This window comes from Mesoplodon bidens, assembly GCF_964165515.1.
Source record: "Mesoplodon bidens genome assembly, contig: HAP1_SCAFFOLD_123, whole genome shotgun sequence".
Lineage (NCBI taxonomy): Eukaryota > Metazoa > Chordata > Mammalia > Artiodactyla > Ziphiidae > Mesoplodon > Mesoplodon bidens.
Genome location: NW_027672190.1, coordinates 902,741 through 922,916, shown reverse-complemented (window position 1 = coordinate 922,916; position 20,176 = coordinate 902,741). Strand labels below are relative to the sequence as shown.

General features: G+C 33.7%; 1 pseudogene across 1 annotated transcript in view; it reads left to right on the top strand.

The window, feature by feature from the left end:
* LOC308610495 (ubiquitin-like modifier-activating enzyme 1) overlaps window positions 1–20,176 on the top strand; it is a 67,400-nt pseudogene that overhangs the window by 25,841 nt on the left and 21,383 nt on the right. Inside the window, exon 3 of the transcript in view lies at window positions 16,153–16,287. The product of the transcript in view is annotated as a ubiquitin-like modifier-activating enzyme 1 (transcript). The remainder of the gene's footprint in view (window positions 1–16,152; window positions 16,288–20,176) is intronic.

The following is a 20,176-nucleotide window of genomic DNA, read 5'->3' as shown; positions in this document are numbered from 1 at the left end:
CCTGTTAGGCAGACTCCAAAGTGACGGGTTAATGGGTGAATCCTGTCCATCAGGCACTGGGTGTGGCTCTCTTGTCCTGAACACAGTCTTTGATTTGTATATGCCAGTCATTTACCTGACAGCCTCACCTTAGGCCTGTAAATTCTTAGACAAGAAGCCAGTAACAGATTATGATAACTTGAAAGGATAATCATGTGAAAATGATGATATTATGGGTATAAAATGTACTTTTTTGACAAGTTGGTTCTGGGTCCCTAAACACTGACTGACAGTATATAGCTTTATTTCAGTTGTCAATATAAAAATAGTCCAATTATCACCTATCTTATCAAATATTTTTAACCAAAAAGATACCTGAGAACTCAGTCTCAGGTAAATTAAATTTTAAGAAAAGTACTTTAACATGTCAGTATGACCAGAAAATTAACCTCTGGTTGAATATCATTGTGTATTTTCTTTATAATTGCTTAGGCTTTAATTAACAATCAGTTTTAAAAAGTACATTGAAATTTATCTGTTAAAATGAAACCTTTTAGTTTTAAGAAAAAAATTTAAATGAGATGTCAAGTGCCTAATGTAACATTTTTCTCTGGACTGTTACCCTATTAAAGCTGCTGTATAGTTAATTAAAAAAAAAAGAGTGACAACTTTAATTCTTCTTTTCCAATTTGGATTCCTTTTATTTCCTTGTCTTCTGGGATTGCTGTGGCTGAGACATCCAAAACTATGTTGAATAAGAGTTGAGAGGGTGGGCAAACTTGCCTTGTTCCTGATCTTAGTGAAAATACTTTCAGTTGTTCACCATTGAGGACGATGTTTGCTGTGGGTTTGTCATATAAGTCCTTTATTATGTTCAGGAATCTTCCCTCTATGCCTACTATGTGGAGGGTTTTTATCATAAACTGGTGTTGATTTTTTTCGAAAGCTTTCTCTGCATCTATTGAGATGATCATATGTGTTTTCTACTTCAATTTGTTAATATGGTGTATGACATTGGTTGCTTTGCATATATTGGAGAATCCTTGTATTCCTGGAATAAATCCCACTTGATCATGGTGTATTTTCCTTTTAATGTGCTGTTGGATTCTGTTTGCTACTATTTTGTTGAGAATTTTTGTATCTATATTCATCAGTAATATTGGCCTTCAGTTTTATTTATTCATTTATTTTTTTGATATTTTGTCTGCTTTTGGTATTAGTGATGGTGTCTCCATAGAATTAGTTTTTGATTTTTCCTCCCTCTGCTACATTTTGGAAGAGTTTTAGAAGGACAGGTGTTAAACACTCCAAGCCAGGAAGGACTGGCAGGACATCTTAAGTGATGAAGGAGAAAAACCTGCAACGAAGATATTTTTTTTTAAATATGTGAGATCACACTATGTTTGTTTTTATATGTCTGACTTACTTCTTAAGTGCTTCTTTCTTCGTCATACTTCTTCTCAAAATCTCTTACTATTAGAGATGTTGATTTAACATAGTGCTCTCAAGGTGCAGCCATTTTGTTACAAAAGGCAGCATTTTCCTTCTACTATGCCTGAGTATATTTTTATTGTGACACATTTTTTTCCTGCCACACAAAATACTTTTCTGTGCCACATTTTCTTTACCCATCTATTTAGCCCAAGTTTGTTGTTTCCTGTTATGGCATTTGAGAATGATGGTGCAGTGTACATGGGATGCAGGTGTCTTTATGATTTTGTGTGTTTCTTTTCTTTATAAAAATACCCAAAGAGTTTTTTTTCTGGATGATTTAGTAGTTCTAATTTTTAGCTTTTTGAGGAATCTTCAAACTGGTTTCTAGAGCGGCTATACCATTCAGCATTCCTAACAATAATGTAGGAGGGTTCCCTTTTGTCATGCCTGCTATCTTCTCTTCTTTGATAATAGACAATCTAATAGATATGAGGTGATAATCCACTACAGAGGTTTAGCACTTTCCTAATATATGTTCGTCATTAACCACTTATCAGGTATTTGTTTCTAATATTGTATGCTATTCTGTAGATTGCCTCTTAATTCTATTGATTGTTTCCTTTATTATATAGGAATGTTTCAGTTCAATTTCAATTCACTTAACTTTGGTTTTGTTGCCTGCTCTACTGCTGTCATAGCCAAGGAATTATTGCCAAGGCCAATCTCGAGAAGTTTGTTCCTTATCTTTTCTCAATGGATTTGAAACTTTTTGGTCTTATCTTTAAAGCAATTTCCCCAACACTTTTGAGATATAATTGACATATAACGTTGGTAGTTTTATGGTACACAGCATGATGATGAGATTTACATCTATGTTGAGAAATAATATGATAATAATGTTAGTTAATACTTCTATCACCTCACATGGTTACCAATTGTGTGTGTGTTCTGTAAGAAAACTGAAGATATACATTCCCAGTAACTTTTAAACATGCAATAAAGTATTGGTAACTAAGTCACTATCCTTTAATTTGGATCCCAAGAATTTACACATTTTATAACAGGAAATTTGTGCTCTTTGACAATCATCTCCCTGTTTCTCCCCACCTCACACCTATTAAATATGTATAAACTCTCTTTGTGATGAACTCACCATTTAGATTTCATAAATAAGTGGGATCACACAGTTTGTCTTAATGTCTGATTGTTTCACTAAGCATAATGCCTGCAAGTTGATTTCATGTGGTCACAAATTGCGGGAATTTCTTTATATGACTGTATAATACCCATTGTGGTAACATACATTTCTTAAGCCTTTTTATCATTGATAAACAGTTAGTGACAATGCCTTACACATTTTAGATAAATATTTATACAGTGAACATGGGAGTGCAAATATCTCTGTAAGTTAACTGATTTCATTTCCTTCAAATATGTGTATTCAGAAATGGAATTGCTAGGTTATATGGTGGTATTATTTTTAGTATTTTGAGGAACATCCGTATCATTTTCCATAGTGGTTGTACTAAGTTACATTCCCACCAAAAGTCTGTAAGTGTTCCCTGTGTTTTACATGTTTGACTACACTTTTCTCTCTTTTCCTTTTCATAAAAACCACCAGGAAATGTGTGAGTTGATATCCCATTGTGGTTTTATTTTGCATTTCTCTTACTATTACAGATATTGAGCCAATATTCATGTGTTGCTTGGTCATTTGTATGTCTCCTGTGGGGGGAATATATCTGCTAACATCTTCAGTCCACGTTTTAATTAGATTTTTCGCTTTTTTTTAACTGAGAGTGTTTATGTTTCTACATTCTCCTGTAGCTTGCATGCTGTTGGCAAATATTTTCTCCCATTTCACAGGACAATTCCTATGTCTCCTGTTCAGTGCCTCTTCACTCTGTTCAAATTTCTTTTAGTGCAGAGGCTTTTAAATTTAATGTTGTCACACATGTTGAATTTTCTTTTAGTTCCTTCTACTTTTGGTATCATATCCAAAAGAATCATTGCTGAGACAAATGTCTTGGAGATTTTTTTTTTTTTAATTCTCGGGATTTTGTGATTTCTGCTCATGTTGTGTTAATTCTTGAATTGTCTAAGATGCATGTTCAATTTTATTGTTTTCCATGTGGATATCCAGTTTTTCCAACACCATTCACTGTAAAGCCTATTTTTACTCCATTATTTATTCTTGTCATCCTTGTCAAATGTTAGTTGACTGGACATGGCTGAGTTTATTTCTGTGCTCTCAGTCCTATTCTATTGGTCTATTGTCTGTTTTTATGCTAGTCTCACACTATTTTGATTTCTGTAACTTTGTATTATGCTTTGAAACCACGAAGTGAGTTTCATCCAGCTTTGTTTATCTTGCTGAAAATTGCTTTGTCTATTTTCAGGGTCCTTTCTTGTTTTGTACAATTTTTAGGACTGTTATTCTATTCTAGGAAAATTGCCATTGAAAAGTTGATTGGGATTCCATTGAAACTATAGACAGCTTGAGGTAGCATGAACATTTTAACAGTATACATTCTTTCAATTCAGAAACATGGGATAAGTTTCTATTCACTTGTTTCTTCTTCAGTTTTTGTGAATATCATATTTTTAGGTGTACACATGTTTTTGTCTTCTTGCTTAAATGTATTCCTAAGATTTTATTGTTTTTGGTGCTGCTGTAAATGGAAGTGTTTTCTTTATTTTTCTGTCAGCTATTTTCTAGTTAGTGTATAGAAATGCAGCTAATTTTGTATTTTTATTTCATATCCAACAACATTACTGAATTCATTTATTAGTTCTAACAGTTTCACGGGGTTTTTGGTGGAGTCTTTAGGATTTCCTGCATACGTAATATGTCATCTTCAAACAGAGACATTTCTAATTCTTCCATTCCACTTTTGATCCCTTTTATTTCTTTTGCTTGCCTGAAGGTTCTGACTAGTGTTTCTAGTATTATGTTGAATAGGGGTGGTGATAGTGGGCATTTTTTATTTGTTCCTGTCTTAGAGGAAAGGTTTTCAGCTTTACACCATGAATATGATGTTAGCTGTGGGCTTGATAATATATGACCTTTATTACATTTAAAATGTTTCTTCTCTCCCCAGGTAGTTGAAAGCTTTAATCAAGAAAATTTAGAAAATTCTTTCAAACATATATTCTGCATGCTATTCGTGTCATAAATTAAATTTATTGATTTTAAAACATTAACTGCCCTTGCATCCCCAGGAATTATCCCACCTTATCACGTTGAACATTTTATTGTGCTATTGAATTATGTTTGCTAGAATTTTGTTGAGAATTTTTGCATCTATATATAAAAGGATATTAGCCTGTATGTTCTGTGGTTTTTGCTTGTTTGTTTGTATGTTTGTTTTGTTTTCTTTTGTTTTGTGTTTCCCTTGTTATTTCCTTATCTGGCTTTGTTATTCAGGAAAATGTTGGTTATATAAAATGAGTTTGGAAATGTTTCCTCTTTTGTAGTGATTTGGGAGAGTTTGGGTAGGACTGGCAATAAATCTTCATTAAATGTTCAGTAGAATTCACCAGTGAAACTAACTGATCCTGTGCTTCTCTTTGTTGGGAGAGTTTTGAATAATGCTTCAATTTCCTAAGTCATTATTTGTATGATCAAGATATTTTTTGTTTGTTTGTTTTTTTTTGCTTCTTCATGATTGTCTTGCTTCATTTTATATAGGAGTTGTTGGAGATTTATCCATTTGTGTGACCCGGTTTTTTATCATCCTTTATAATGATTTGTGTGCTATGATGTCAGTTGCAATTTCTCCTCTTTCAGTTAAAGTTTTATTTATTAAGCTCTTTTTTGCTCTTTGTTAGTCTAGCTAAAGCTTGTCAATTTTATTATCCTTTCCAAATGCCATCACTTGGATTCATTTTCTCCTAATTATCTGATATTCATTTTATTCATTTCCATTTGAATCTTTCTTACTTTCTCCTTTTATTCCTCGTGCTTAATTTGTTCATTTTTCCTATCCTTCAGGCATAAGTTTAAGTTGTTTATTTAAATCATTCCTTTCTCTTAATATAAGAATTTATGATTGCTAAAAATAATTCATTCTTTAGACTGATTTTTCTACATTCCCAAAGTTTGGGTATATTGTAATTTTTGTTTATCTGAAGGTAGTTTCAAGTTTCCCTTTTGAGTTCTTTCCTGACCCATAGGTTTTTCCAGTGTGTGCTGTATAATTCTACATATTAGTTTTTTTTCACTTTTTCTATTGTTATTGATTTCTATCTTCATAACATTATGATCAAAAGTGTTGCTTAATGTGCTTTTGATCTTCTTAAATTTGTTAACGCTTGCTTTATATTCCACGACAGCATCTATCCTAGGGAATGCTCTATCTGAACTTAAGAATAATGTGGAATCTGATTCTGTTGGATGGAACTTCTATATAATTTTATTGGGTACATTCAGTGTCTTTATCAATATCCTAAGGTATAAAGTGAGAGAATATAGTCCCTTACCATTATTAGTTTTACTGTTGATTTCTCCTATCAGATCTGTTGATGGGTAATTTATATATATGTTTAATCCTGCAACGTTCAGTACATATATATTTACAATTATTATAATCTCTTGATAAATTGATCTATTATCATTGTATACTGACCTTCTTTATCAATTGTGAACTATTTTGACTGAAAGTCTGTATTACCTGAGATTGGGGGAGTCAGTCCTGCTCTTGTTTGGAAACTGTTTGGACTATCAGTTTCTATTCCCTCATCTTCAGCTTATGTGTGTCCTTAAAGTTAAAATTGCTCTTGTAGACAACATATTGGGTTTTTTTTATCATTTATATGGTAATTTAATTGTTTTACAATGTTGTGTTAGTTTCTGTTGTATAACAAAATGAATCAGCTATAGGTATACATATATTCCAAATCCACTCCCTCTTGCATCTCCCTCCCACCCTCCCTATACCACCAAGCTAGGTGGTCACAAAGCACTGAACATATCTCCCTGTGCTATGCAGCTGCTTTCCACTAGCTATCTATTTTACATTTCGTAGTGTATATATGTACATACCACTCTCTCACTTCGTGCCAGCTTACCCTTTCCACTCCCCATGTTCTCAAGTCGATTCTCTACATCTGCATCTTTTATCCTGTGCTGCTCCTACCTTCATCAGAAACTTTTTTTTAGATTCCATATATATGTGTTAGCAAAGTGTTTTTTCTTTTTCTCTTTCTGACTTCACACATTATGACAGACTCTAAGTCTATCCACCTAACTGCAAATAGCTCAATTTAATTTCTCTTTATCTCTGAGTAATATTCCATTGTATATATATGCCACACCTTCTTTATTCATTCATGTGTCGATTGACACTTAGCTTTTTCCCTGTCCTGGCTATTGTAATTACACCTGTAATGAACTGTGTGGTCCATGACTCTTTTTGAATTATAGTTTTCTTATGGTATATGCACAGTTGTGGGATTATGCGGTCATATATTAGTTCTAGTTTTAGTTTCTTAATGACCACCATACTGTTCTCTATAGTGACTGTAACAATTTACATTCCCATTAACAGTGCTGGAGGGTTTCCTATTCCCTACACTCTCTCAAGAATGTATAGTATATTGATTTTTTGATGACGGCTCCTCTGACTAGGGTGAGGTGATACCTCATTGTAGATTTGATTTATATTTCTATAATGATTCATGCTCAACATGAAAGGTTGAGCCAACTTTCATGTGTTTTATTGCAATCTGGGTATCATCTTTGGAGAAATGTCTATTTAGGTCTTCTGCCCATTTTTGGATGGTTTGTGTTTTTTGGTTTACAGCTGCATGAGCTGTTGGTAAATTTTGGAGATTAATCCTATTTCAGTTGCTTCATTTGCAAATATTTTCTCCCATTCTGAGGGTTGTCGTTTCGTGTTGTTTATAGTTTCCTTTCCTGTGAAAAATTTTTGTTTCACTATGTCCCATTACTTTAATTTTGTTTTTATTTCCATTTTTCTAGGAAGTGGGTCAAAAAGAATCTTGCTGTTATTTATGTCATAGAGTGTTCTGCCTATGTTTTCCTCTAAGTGTTTGATAGTGTCTCACCTTACATTTAGTCCGTTAATCGATTTGTGTTTATTTTTGTGTATGGCGTTAGGGAGTGTTCTAATTTCATTCTTGTACATGTAGCCATTCAGTTTTCCCAGCACCACTTGTTGAAGAGGATGTCTTATCTCCATTGTATATTCTTCCCTCCTTTATCAAAAATAAGGTGACCATATATCTGTGGGTTTACCCCTGGGCTTTCTACTGTACTCCATTGATCTATATTTCTGTTTTTGTGCCAGTACCATACTGTCTTGATTACTGTAGCTTTTAGTATAGTCTGAAGTCCAGGAGCCCGATTCATCCAGCTCTGTTTTTCTTTCTCAAGATTGTTTTGGCTATTCGGCATGTTTTTTTTTTTTTTTTCCATACACACTGTGAATTTTTTTCTTCTAGTTCCCTCGAAAATGCCATTGGTATTTTGATAGGGATTGCATTGACTCTGTAGATTGCGTTATGTCATACAGTCATTTTCACTATGTTGATTCTTCAAACCCAAGAACATGGTATATATCTCCATCTCTTTGTATCCTCCTTCATTTCTTTCATCAGCATCTTATAGGTTTCTGCATACAGGTCTTTTGTCTACCTCGGTATGTTTCTTTCTATTCTATTTGTTGCAATGGTGAATGAGAGTGTTTCCTTAATTTCTCTTTCAGATTTTCCATCATTAGCCTATTGGAATCCCAGAGATTTCTGTGCATTAATTTTTTATTGTGCTACTTTACCAAATTTATCGGTTAGCTCTATTCATCTTCTGGTAGCATCCTTAGGATACTCTATGTGTAGTATCAAGTCATCTGCAAAGAGTGACAGCTTTACTTCTTCTTTTCTGATTTGGATTCCTTTTATTTCCTTTTCTTCTCTGATTGCTGTGTCTGAAACGCCCATATCTATGTGGAGAAAGAGCTGTGAGGGTGGACATCCTTGTCTTGTTCCTGATCTTAATGAAAATACTTTCGGTTTTTCACCATTGAGGATGATGTTTGCTGTGGGTTTGTTATATATGGCCTTTATTATGTTGAGGAAACTCCCCTCTATGCTTACTATGTGGAGGGTTTTTATCACATATTGGGTTTGAATTTTTTTGAAAGTTTCCCTGCATCCATTGAGATGATCATATTGTTTTTCTCCTTCAATTTGTTAATATGAAGTATCACGTTGATTGATTTGCATATATTGAAGAATCCTTGTATTCCTGGAATAAACTCCAATTGATCATGGTGTATTATCCTTTTAATGTGCTGTTGGCTTCTGTTTGCTACCATTTTGTTGAGGATTTTTGCATCTATATTCATCAGTGATATTGGCCTCTAGTTTTCTTTTTTTTATTATATCTTTGCCTGGTTTTGGTATCAGGGTGATTGTGGCACCATATAATTAGTTTTGGAGTCTTCCTCCCTCTGCTATATTTTGGAAGAGATTGTGAAGGACAGTTGTTAAACTCTCCAAGCCAGAATGGACTGGCAGGATATATTTAAAGTGATGAAGGAGAAAAACCTTCCACGAAGATTATTATTTTTTCCTATAAGTGAGATTACACCATTTTTGTTTTTATTTGTCTGATTTACTTCTTAAGTACTTCTTACTTCTTATTTCATCATACTTCTTCTCAACATCTCTTACTATTAGAGATGTTGACTTAACATAGTGCCATTAAGGTGCACCCATTTTGTTACAAAAAGGCACCATTTTATTTCTAGTATGCCTGAATATATTTTTATTGTGCCACTTTTTTTTCCTGCCACACAAAATAACTTGCTGGGGCACATTTCCTTTATCCATCTATTCAGGCTAAGTGTGTAGTTATCCTGGTATGACATTTGAGAATGATGGTACAGTGTACATGGTATTCAGGTGTTTTTTAGAGTCGGCATTTTTCCTTCCATTTTATAAATAACCAAAGATTTTCTTCTGGATGATTTGGTAGTTCTAATTTTTGGTTTTATGAGGAACCTCCAAACTCTTTTCTAGAGTGGCTACACCAAACAGCATTCCCAACAAGAGTGTAAGGTGGTTCCCTTTTGTCATGCCTGCTGTCTTCTCTTTTTTGATAATAGCCAATCTAACAGATATGAGGTGATATCCCACTACTGAGGTTTTGCACTTTTCTTATGTATGTTGGATATTAGCCACTTCTAAGGTACGTGTTTGTAAATATTTTATACTATTCTATAGATGGCCTGTTAATTCTGTTGATTGTTTCCTTTATTATGTAGGAATGTTTCAGGTCAATTTCACTTCACTTAACTATTGATTTTGTTGCCTTCTCTACTGCTGTCATAGTCAAGAAATTATTGCCAAGGCCAATCTTGAGAAGTTTGTTCCTTATCTTTACTCAAAGGCTTTGAAACATTTAGGTCTTATCTTTCATACATTTTCCCCAACATTATTGAGATATAATTGACATATAACCTTGGTAATTATAAGGTACACAGCATGATGATTAGACTTACATCTATGTTGTGAAATAATGTGATAATAATGTTAGTTAATACTTCTATCACCTCACATAGTTACCATTTTTGTGTGTGTGCTGTAAGAACATTTAAGATCTCCTTTCCTTGTAACCTTGAAATATGCAATAATGTGTTGGTAACTAAGTCACTATGCTGTAACTTAGATCCCAAGAATCTACATATTTTATACCAGGACATTTGTACTCTTTGACTCTCATCTCCTTATTTTTCCCAAACCCACACCTATTAAATACATATCAACTCTCTGTTTTGATGACCTCTGCTGTTTAGATTTAATAAATAAGTGGGACCACACAGTTTGTCTTTATGTCTCTGATTGTTTCACTAAGCATAATGCCCACAAGTTGATTTCATGTGGTCACAAATTGCAGGATTTTCTTTATATGGCTGTATAATATCCATTGTGGTAATATATACAGTTCTTAATCCGTTTATTCATTGATAAACAGTTAGTGTCTATGCCTTGCATATTTTGGTAAATATTAATACAGTGAACATGGGAGTTCAAATATCTCAGTAAAGTAACTGATTTCATTTCCTTCAAATATGTATATTCAGAAAAGGAATTGCTAGGTTATACGGTGGTATTATTTTTAGTACTTTGAGGAACATCCTAATTATTTTATGTAGTGTTTGTACTAAGGTATATTCCCGCCAACAGTCTGTAAGTTTTCCCAGTTTTCTACATGCTTGACTACACTTTTCTGTCTTTTCTTTTTCATAATAACCACTAGGAAATGTGTGAGTTGACATCTCTTTGTGGTTTTATTTTGCATTTCTCTTACTATTACAGATGTTGAGCAAATGTTCATGTGTCTCTTGGTCATTTGTAGGTCTCCTATGAAGGTAGTATATCTGCTAAGGTGTTCAGCCCACGTTTTAATTAGATTATTCAGCTTTTTTTTTAATTGAATCCTTTTATGTTTGGACATTAGTCTCGTAGCAGGCATGTTGTTGGCAAATCTTTTCTCCCATTCCATAGGAGAATTCTTATGCCTCCTGTTCAATGCCTCTTCACTCTGTTCAAGTTTCATTTTGTGCAGAGGCTTTTAAATTTGATGTTGTCACACATGTTGAATTTTCCTTTTGTTCCTTCTACTTTTGGTATCATACCCAAAAGAATCATTGCTGAGACAAATGCCTTGGAGATTTTTTTTCTGTTTAATTCTAGGCATGTTTTGATTTCTGTTCATGTTGTGTTAATTTTTGAACCGTCTAAGATGGGTGTTCAATTTAATTCTTTTCTGTGTGGATATCCCGTTTTTCCAACACCACTCAGTGTAAAGTCTATTTTTACTCCATTGTTTATTCTTGTCGTCCTTGTCAAATGTTAGTTGACTGGACATGACTGAGTTTATTTCTGGGCTGTCAGTCCTATTCTATTGGTCTATTGTCTTTTTTATGCTAATTTCACACTATTTTGATTACCATAACTTTGTATAATAGTTTGAAACCCGAAAGTGAGTTGCAACCAGCTTTGTTTATCTTGCTGAAAATTGTTTTGGCTATTATCAGGTTCCTTTGTTGTTTTGTACAATTTTTAGGATTTTTATTCTATTTCTAGGAAAATTGCCATTGAAAATTTATTGGGTTTCAAATGAAACTATAGATGGCTTTAGGTAGCGTGAACATTTGTACAGTATTCATTCTTTCAATTCAGAAACATGGGATAAGTTTCTATTCACTTGTGTCTTCTTCAGTTTTTGTAAATGTCATATTTTTAGGTGTACAGATATTTTTGTCTGCTTGCTTAAATGTAGTCCTAACATTTTATTGTTTTTGGTACTGCCGTAAATGGAAGTGTTTTCTTTATTTTTGTGTCAGCTATTTTCTTGTTAGTGTATACACATGCAACTAATTTGGTATTTTTGTTTCACAGCCAACAACATTACTGAATTTGTTTATTAGTTCTAACAATTTCATGCGGTTTTTGGTGGAGACTTTAGGATTTCCTTCATACAGCATATTTTATCTTCCAACAGAGGCATTTTTACTTCTTCCTTTCCACTTATGATCCCTTTCTTTTCTTTTTCTTGCCTAATGCTTCTGGCTAGGTATTCTAATATTATGTTGAATAGGAGTGGTGATAGTGGGCATTTTTTATTTGTTCCTGTCTGAGAGGAAAAGTTTTCAACTCTTCACCATGAATATGATGTTAGCTGTGGGCTTGTTAATATATGACCTTTATTACATTTAAAATGTTTCTTCGCTACACAGTTAGTTGAGAGCTTTAATCAAGAAAGTCTAAAAAATACTTTCAAACATTTCTTCTGCATGCTGTTCCTGTGGTTAATTAAAAGTATTGATTTTAATATGTTAACTACCCTTACATCCTTAGGAGTTATCCCACCTAATCATGTTGATCCTTTTAGTGTGCTATTGAACTTGGTTTGCTAGAATTTTCTTGAGAATTTTTCGACCAATATGTACAAGTATAATGGCCTGTAAGTTCTGCGTTTTTTGTTTGTTTTGTTTTGTGATTCCCTTGTTATATCTTTATCTGGTTTGTTAATCAGATAAATGCTGGTTTTATAAAATGAGTTTGGAAATGTTTCCTCTTTTTTAGTTATTTGGTAGGGTTGGGAAGGCCTGGCAATAAATCTTCATTAAATGTTCAGTAGAATTCATCCATGAAATGATCTGATCCTCGACTTCTCTTTGTTTGGAGAGTGTTGAATACTGAATCAATTTTCTAATTCATCATTTGTATGATCAAGACATACTTTTTTTTTTGTCTTCTTCATGATGGTCTTGCAACATGGTACATTAGAGTTAGTGGAGATTTATGCATTTGTGTGACCGTGTTTTTTAGCTTTCTTTATTATGATTTGTATGCTATGGTGTCAGTCACAATTTCTCCTCTTTCAATTAAAGTTTTATTTATTAAGTTCTTTTTTCTCTTCATTAGTCTAGCTAAAGCTTTGTCAATTTTATTATGCTTTACAAATACCAGCTCTTGGATTCAGTTTTTAAATAATTATATGATTATCGTTTTATTGATTTCCATTTGAAAATTTCATATTTCTTCCTTTTATTCTTGGAAATTAATTTGTTCCTTTTTCCTAGGCCTTCATGTATAAGGATAAGTCGTTTATTTAAGATCATTCTTTTCTCTTAATAAAAGAAGTTATGAATGCTAAAACTTCACTCCTTAGATTGATTATGATACATCCCCAAAGTTTTGGTATGTTGTCATTTTTGTTTATGTGAAGATAGTTTCAGATTTCCCTTTTGACTTCTTCCTTGACCCATAGATTTTTCCAGTGTGTGCTGTATAATTTTACATATTAGGAATTTTTCACTTTTTCTCTTGTTACTGATTTCTAGCTTCATAACGTTATGATAAAACAGGATGCTCAATGTGGTTTTGATCTTCTTAAATTTGTTAAGGCTTGCTTTATGTACCAAGGCAGTGACTATCAGGGGGAATGTTCCACCAGCACTTAGGAAACATGTGGATTCTGGTTCTGATGAATGGAAGTTCTCTATAAGTTTATTAGGTACCTTCTGTGTCTTTATTAATTTTCTAAGGTAGAAAGTGGGATAATATAGTTCCTTAGTATTATTATTTTTACTGTTGTTTTCTCCTATCAGATCTCTTAATGGTTGATTTAAATATTTGTTTAATCATGCAACATTCAGTACATATATATTTACAATTATTATAACCTCTTGATAAATTGATCCATTATTATTTTATACTGACCTTATTTACTGTGACTGAAAGTCTGTATTACATGAGATTGGGAGAGCCAGTCCTGCTCTTGTTTGGAAAGTGTTTGCACTATCAGTTTGTATTCCCACACCTTTAGCTTATGTGTGTCCTTAAAGTTAAAATGGCTCTTATAGACAGCATATTCCTTTTTTTTTAACACCTATATCGGAGTATAATTGCTTTACAATATTGCATTAGGTTCTGCTGTATATCAAAGTGAATCAGCTATAGATATACATATATTACCTTATCCACTCCCTATTGCATTTTCCTCACACCATCCCTATCTCACCCAGCTAGGTGGTCACAAAGCACTGAACTTATCTCCCTGTGTTATGCAGCTGCTTTCCACTAGCTATCCATTTTACATTTGGTAGTGTACGTACGTCTATATGACTATCTCACTTCGTGCCAGCTTATCCTTGCCCCTGCAAGTGTTATCAAGTCGATTCTCTACATCTGCATCTTTATTCCTCTCCTGCCCCTACGTTCATCAGAACCTTTTTATTTTCTGATTTCGTACATAAGTCTTAGCAAACAGTTTTTTCTTTTTTCTTTCTGATTTACTTCACGAAATATGGCAGACTCTAAGTCCATCCAACTAACCACAAAGAGCTCAAATTCATTTCTATTTATGTCTGAGTAATATTCCATTTTATATATATATATGCCACACATTCTTTATCCATTCTTCTGTCCATGGACACTTAAGTTGCTTCCATGTCCTGGCTATTGTAAATAGACCTGTAATGAACTTTGTGTTCCATGACTCCTTTTGAATTATGGTTTTCTAAGGGTATAAGCACAGTAGTGGGATTGCTGGGTCATATGCTATTTCTAGTAGTAGTTTCTTATGACCTCCATACTTTTCTCCGTAGTGACTGTAACAATTTACATTCCAAACAACAGTGCCAGAAGTTTCCCTTTTCTTCACACCCTCTACAGAATTTATTGTTTGTACCGTTTTTGTTGATGGTCATTCTGACTAATGTGAGGTGATACCTCAGTGTAGATTTGATTTACATTTCTTTAATGATTCATGATATTGGGCAACCTTTCATGTGTTTTATGGCAATCTGTATATCATCCTTGGAGAACTGTATAGTTAGATCTTCTGCTCATTTTTGGATTGTTGTTTGTGTTTTTGGTTTGGAGCTGCATGACCTGTTGGTAAAATTTGGAGATTAATCATTTTTCAGTTGCTTCATTTGCAAATATGTTCTCCTATTCTCAGGGTTGTCTTTTGTTCTTGTTTATGGTTTCCTTTGCTGTGCAGAAGCTTTTAAATTTCACTAGGTCTCATTTGTTTATTTTTGTTTTTACTTCCATTTCTCTAGGAGGTGGGTCAAAAAGAATCTTGCTGTGATTTATGTCATAGAGTGTTCTGCCTAAGTTTTCCTCTAATTGTTTGGTCATGTCTGACTTTACATTTAGGACTTTAATCCATTTGTGTTTATTTTTGTGTATGGTGTTAGTGAGTGTTTTAATTTCATTCTTGGACATGTATCCGTCCAGTTTTCCAAGCACCACTTGTTGAAGAGTATGTCTTGTCTCCATTGTATATGCTTGCCTGTTTTGTCAAAAATAAGATGACTATATGTGAGTGGGTTTATCTCTGGGCTTTCTATACTGTTACATTGATGTATATTTCGGTTTTTCTGTCAGTACCATACTGTGTTGAGGACTGTAACTTTGTAGTATAGTCTGAAGTGCAGGAGCTTGATTCATCCAGATCCGTTTTTCTTTCTCAAGTTTGTTTTCGTTATTCGGTGTCTTTTTATTTCCATACACATTGTGCAATATTTTCTTCTGATTCCCTGGAAAATGTGATTGCTAGTTTGATAGGCATTGCATTGAATCTGTAGATTGATTTGGGTAATATAGTCATTTTTACAATGTTGATTCTTCCAACCCAAGGACATGGCATATCTCTCCATCTGTATCACCTTTCATTTCTTTCATCAGCATCTTATAGTGTTCTGCATACAACTCTTTTCTCTCCCCGGGTATGTTTATTCCTATTCCTTTTGTTGCAATGGTAAATAAGAGTGTTTCATGAGTCAAGAGGAGTTCAAGTTGTCTAAAAGCCTACATGTCATTTGTAGAAAGGATCTAAACTTCAGGTATACCCTGAGGTATGTCTTTGCATCTATGGCCCATGGTGCCATTTAGGGGATGTCTATTCTGGAGGGGACCTATAGAGGTGGTGTTTAGGGACTGAGGGGAGGGATTTGGATGTCTCTTTGGGAGCATATCATTTTGCGCCAGGGCTTAGGAATATTTGGCAGATGGTCATTGGTGGCCATGTTTCGATAGCACATGGTATTTGCAACGTTCTCCAAAGGGAGGTGGATATGGGTAAAATTGGAGATTTCTAATCAAGGCAGGATTTGAGGAATATTGTTTAAGTAAGGGTCCTAGTACAAGTGTTGGGATCTTGCCAGAATGACTTTTGTGACCCAAGTTCCATTATAGGGTCCTCCAAGCATTTGGAGATCTGTGTCAATAAGATTCGATTCATCGGAAATCACTTTTCTCGTAAAGATAGTCTTCAAATCAGGCTAAGAAAGGATACTGGAGATAGTCAACTGGGATCTGGAGAGAAACAGGGTACCATTAGGACTTCATTTTCTATAGTTTTACTACCATTCATGAACATATGGCGCCCTTCTTGTCAGGAATGGAGAAAGAACAGTTGTGCTGCTGGGACACAGAAATTATCATGCAAAATTACATGCATTGGTTATTCATGAGGGAAAGTATAGTCCCAATTTAGAGAGGCTCTATTTAGGACAGATGTACATCTATCATGAAGAGTATGGCCTTTGCTCATTCATGTACATAAACTATGTATAATTTTCCCTAGCGGGTTATAGAGTTGTGAGCCTTGTGTCTAGCGAAGAAGTACATACTTCTGTATATGAGGAAGGGAAAGCCTTCTGGTCCAGTATGTCAGTTACCTGCAAAGTTTCTAAATGAAAAATCCAGCATTGTTCTCTCCCAGCTGTGTGATCACAGGCAATTTCTTTTCAGCATCCATTGGTGGTATGAAGGTGATGATAAGAAGAACAGCAAATACTTACATGATCTTTACAGTGTGGTGAATGTAAGTCTTTATCAGGTGTCATAATACACCAGGTAATTTAATAGTATTCCAGCTACTAATGTTAATTAGGTAGGATGTACTGTGTGTCACACTCTTTTTTATGCCCTTTATTCATATTTAGTCCTTTAAACTCTACCAATGGGGAAAGTTACAATCATTATCCTCATTTTATAGATGGCCCAGAGAAGTGAGGTCCCTGTCTTCAGGTCACACAGCTGATAATCATGGAAAGAATTACTGTAAGGGTCCAACACTTCTCTTGTGCCAACTGCGGGCTGGAACACGAAAGGATCATTGTTTCTTCCTCAGAAAGGACAGCTAATGAGTTATGTCAGAAGATGATAGTGTAAGGCCCTCCAAAAATTCTTTACATTACAAACCTACAAAGTTGTCAGACTCAACTTTTTCAGAACTCTGGAAATTGACAAAGTTTCACAGGAACTAGGGAAGTATTTACGTGTTTAAAAATGACTGAATCTTGGTAAGATCAGCAAGCTCTAGAGACTTAAAATGGTCACAATCCCATCCTCCTTTTTTCCAGCTTAATAATAGTACATATTGAAAGAGTATGCATTCCTTTTGCATCCGAGTAGCCACCAGAAGGAGAAGAACAAAGTGAGAATTCTTTCAGAACCTCATCTCCAAAGATTTATCATTATCTGATGTGACTGAGATGTTCCTTGGAATTCTGCGTTTTCAAGACTGTCTATATTTGACATAATTTGGAGGTCACCCAGTGCAAATGTACTTTAACCTGGGGAGTTGTCAAAATAATTATGGGGGCAGAAAGAAAGTTTTAAGAATTAATGCCAAGAAAGATCCCAAATTTGATGCAAAACATCATTATACAGATTCGCCCAGCTAAACAAACTCAAAGCAGGTTAAACTCAAAGAGATCCATAGCAACACATATCATAAACTACTGAAAGCCAAAAACCAAGAGGGAATTGTGAAAGCACTGTGTAGCAACCCATGACATGTAAGAGATTCTCAATTAAGCCAAAAAAAAAAAAAAACAAGACTACTCATCAGACAACATGCAGGGCAGAAAACACTTCGATACATTCATAGTGCTAAAAGAAAAAAAAAACAAAAACTGTCAACCAAGATTTTTATATGCAGCAAGACCATCTTTTGAAACTGAGGACAGGATTAGGACAATTCCAGATAAGCACAAAACGGAGAAGATTTATTGCTAACTATCTGCCCTACAAGATGAGATAATTCTTGGAGAGTGTCCAAACTAAAATGAAAGACACTTTGATGATAACTCAAATCCAGAGAAAGAAAGAACATCAGTAAAAGTAATTATATAGGTAAATATAGAGGATAATTTAAACGATTTTTTGTGTGTATGATTGTAGTCTGAATAATAGTCCCCCAATATGCCCACATTTTAATCCCCAGGACATGTATGTTATTTTATGCAGAAAACTTTGCATATATGATTATATTAGAGTCTTCAGATGGGAAATTTTCTTGGGTTACCTTGGGTGGATCTAATCAAAATATTTCTTATAAGAGGAATGAAGGAGATGTCGGTGACAGAGGACAAGTTAATGTGATGACAGAAGTAGATAATGAACTGATGTATTTGAAGGTAGTAGAAGGGGTTACTAGACTAGGAATACTAGCAACCACTAAGCAAAAAAAAAAAAAAAAGGGCAAGAAATACATTCTCCCAGCAGAGCCTCCAGATGGACCCAATCCTGCCAACATATTGACTTTAGCCCAGTAAAATGGATTTGGGACTTGTAACATGTAGTATTTTATGAGAACAATTTGTAAAGTTTTAAACAATTGAATTCCTGAAAATGTGTTAAAGCAACAATAGTAAACAAATGCAGTTACTTTTTTCTCTTACCTGATTTAAAGCATTACTCCACAGGAAAAAAAAAATTAATTGGTGCTGATGTAAAAAGTGTATAAAGATGTAATTTATGATAAGAACAACACAAGAAAAAGGATAAACTAGATAAAAGAAAAAATTCATATATTGAAATTAAGTTGGTATTAATGTGAACTAGGTTGTTAGAAACTGTCAGTTTACTTTATAACAACCTAACTCCAGAGCAACAACTAATAAAATGGCTCTAAAATGTATATAGTAAAAGAAATAACAAATAACCATAAAAGTGGTACACTAGAAGATGTCCAATTAAAAAGCAGATTGTCAGTATGGATTTTTTAAAAACATGACCACGTATATGTTGTTAAAGAGACAAATCTTAGTGTGAAACAAATAGATTTTAAGTAAAATGTTGCAAAGATAAGTCTCATGCCAAGAAAACTCGAAAGAGAGTTATAGTGACTATACTAACAACAGACAAAACAGATTTTAAATAAAAAAATGAGACAATGGACAGTATATATTACTGTATTATTATATTAGATTAATAATATATTATTGATAAAAGGGTAAATCTGTTGAAATACACAAGAATTATAAACAAATGCTCACCTAACAAAAAAGTTCCAGATACCTGAATCAAAAACTTACAAAATTTGAGAGAGAGATAAATAGGTTCAACAGCATATCCAAATGAATGACAAAACATATGATCACCAAGGGAAGAGAAGACCTAAACAAAACTATGATATAAACCGAGTGCACTTAACAGACATGTACACAACATTCCTCCCAAGAACAGAAGAATACAATTTCCTTTCACTTGAACTAGGAATGTTCTCCAGGATAGACTTCACGTTAGGCCATAAAACAAGTGTCAATAATTTAAATCACACCAAATTGTTCTCTGACCACAAAGGAAAGAATAATGGGCATCAGTAATAGGAGTAACTTGTGAAAACTTGTAAATATGTGGAAATTAAACAATGCATTCCTAAGTAATAAAAGAGTCAAACAGTGTCCAAGAGATATTAGAAAATACTCTGAAGTGAATGAAAATGTAAACACAACATACCAAAACATGGGATTCGGCAAAAACAGAGCACAGAGGAATATATATATATATATATATATATATATATATATATATATATATATATATATATATATATATATATGTATGTATGTATGTATGTATGTATGTATGTATGTATGTATGTATGTATGTATATATATATATATATATATATATATATATATAATACATTATATACATTTGTATAGTTTTCTCCATGTCTCTTTTGCAGTTTATTAAATATTTATTAAATATGGGTTTATAGTTTTATGAAATTGGGAAAATTTCTGCCCACATGTTTTTTGAAACTATTACTTTCGGAGCTCACTCCCATATCATTATCTCTTTCCAGAACTCCAATTACATGAGTATTAAGGCACTTGACTTTTTGACTTTCCCCACACACACACACCTTTTGTATTTTGCATAGTTTCTTCTACTTTGTTAAACTTCCTAATTTTTTCTTGTG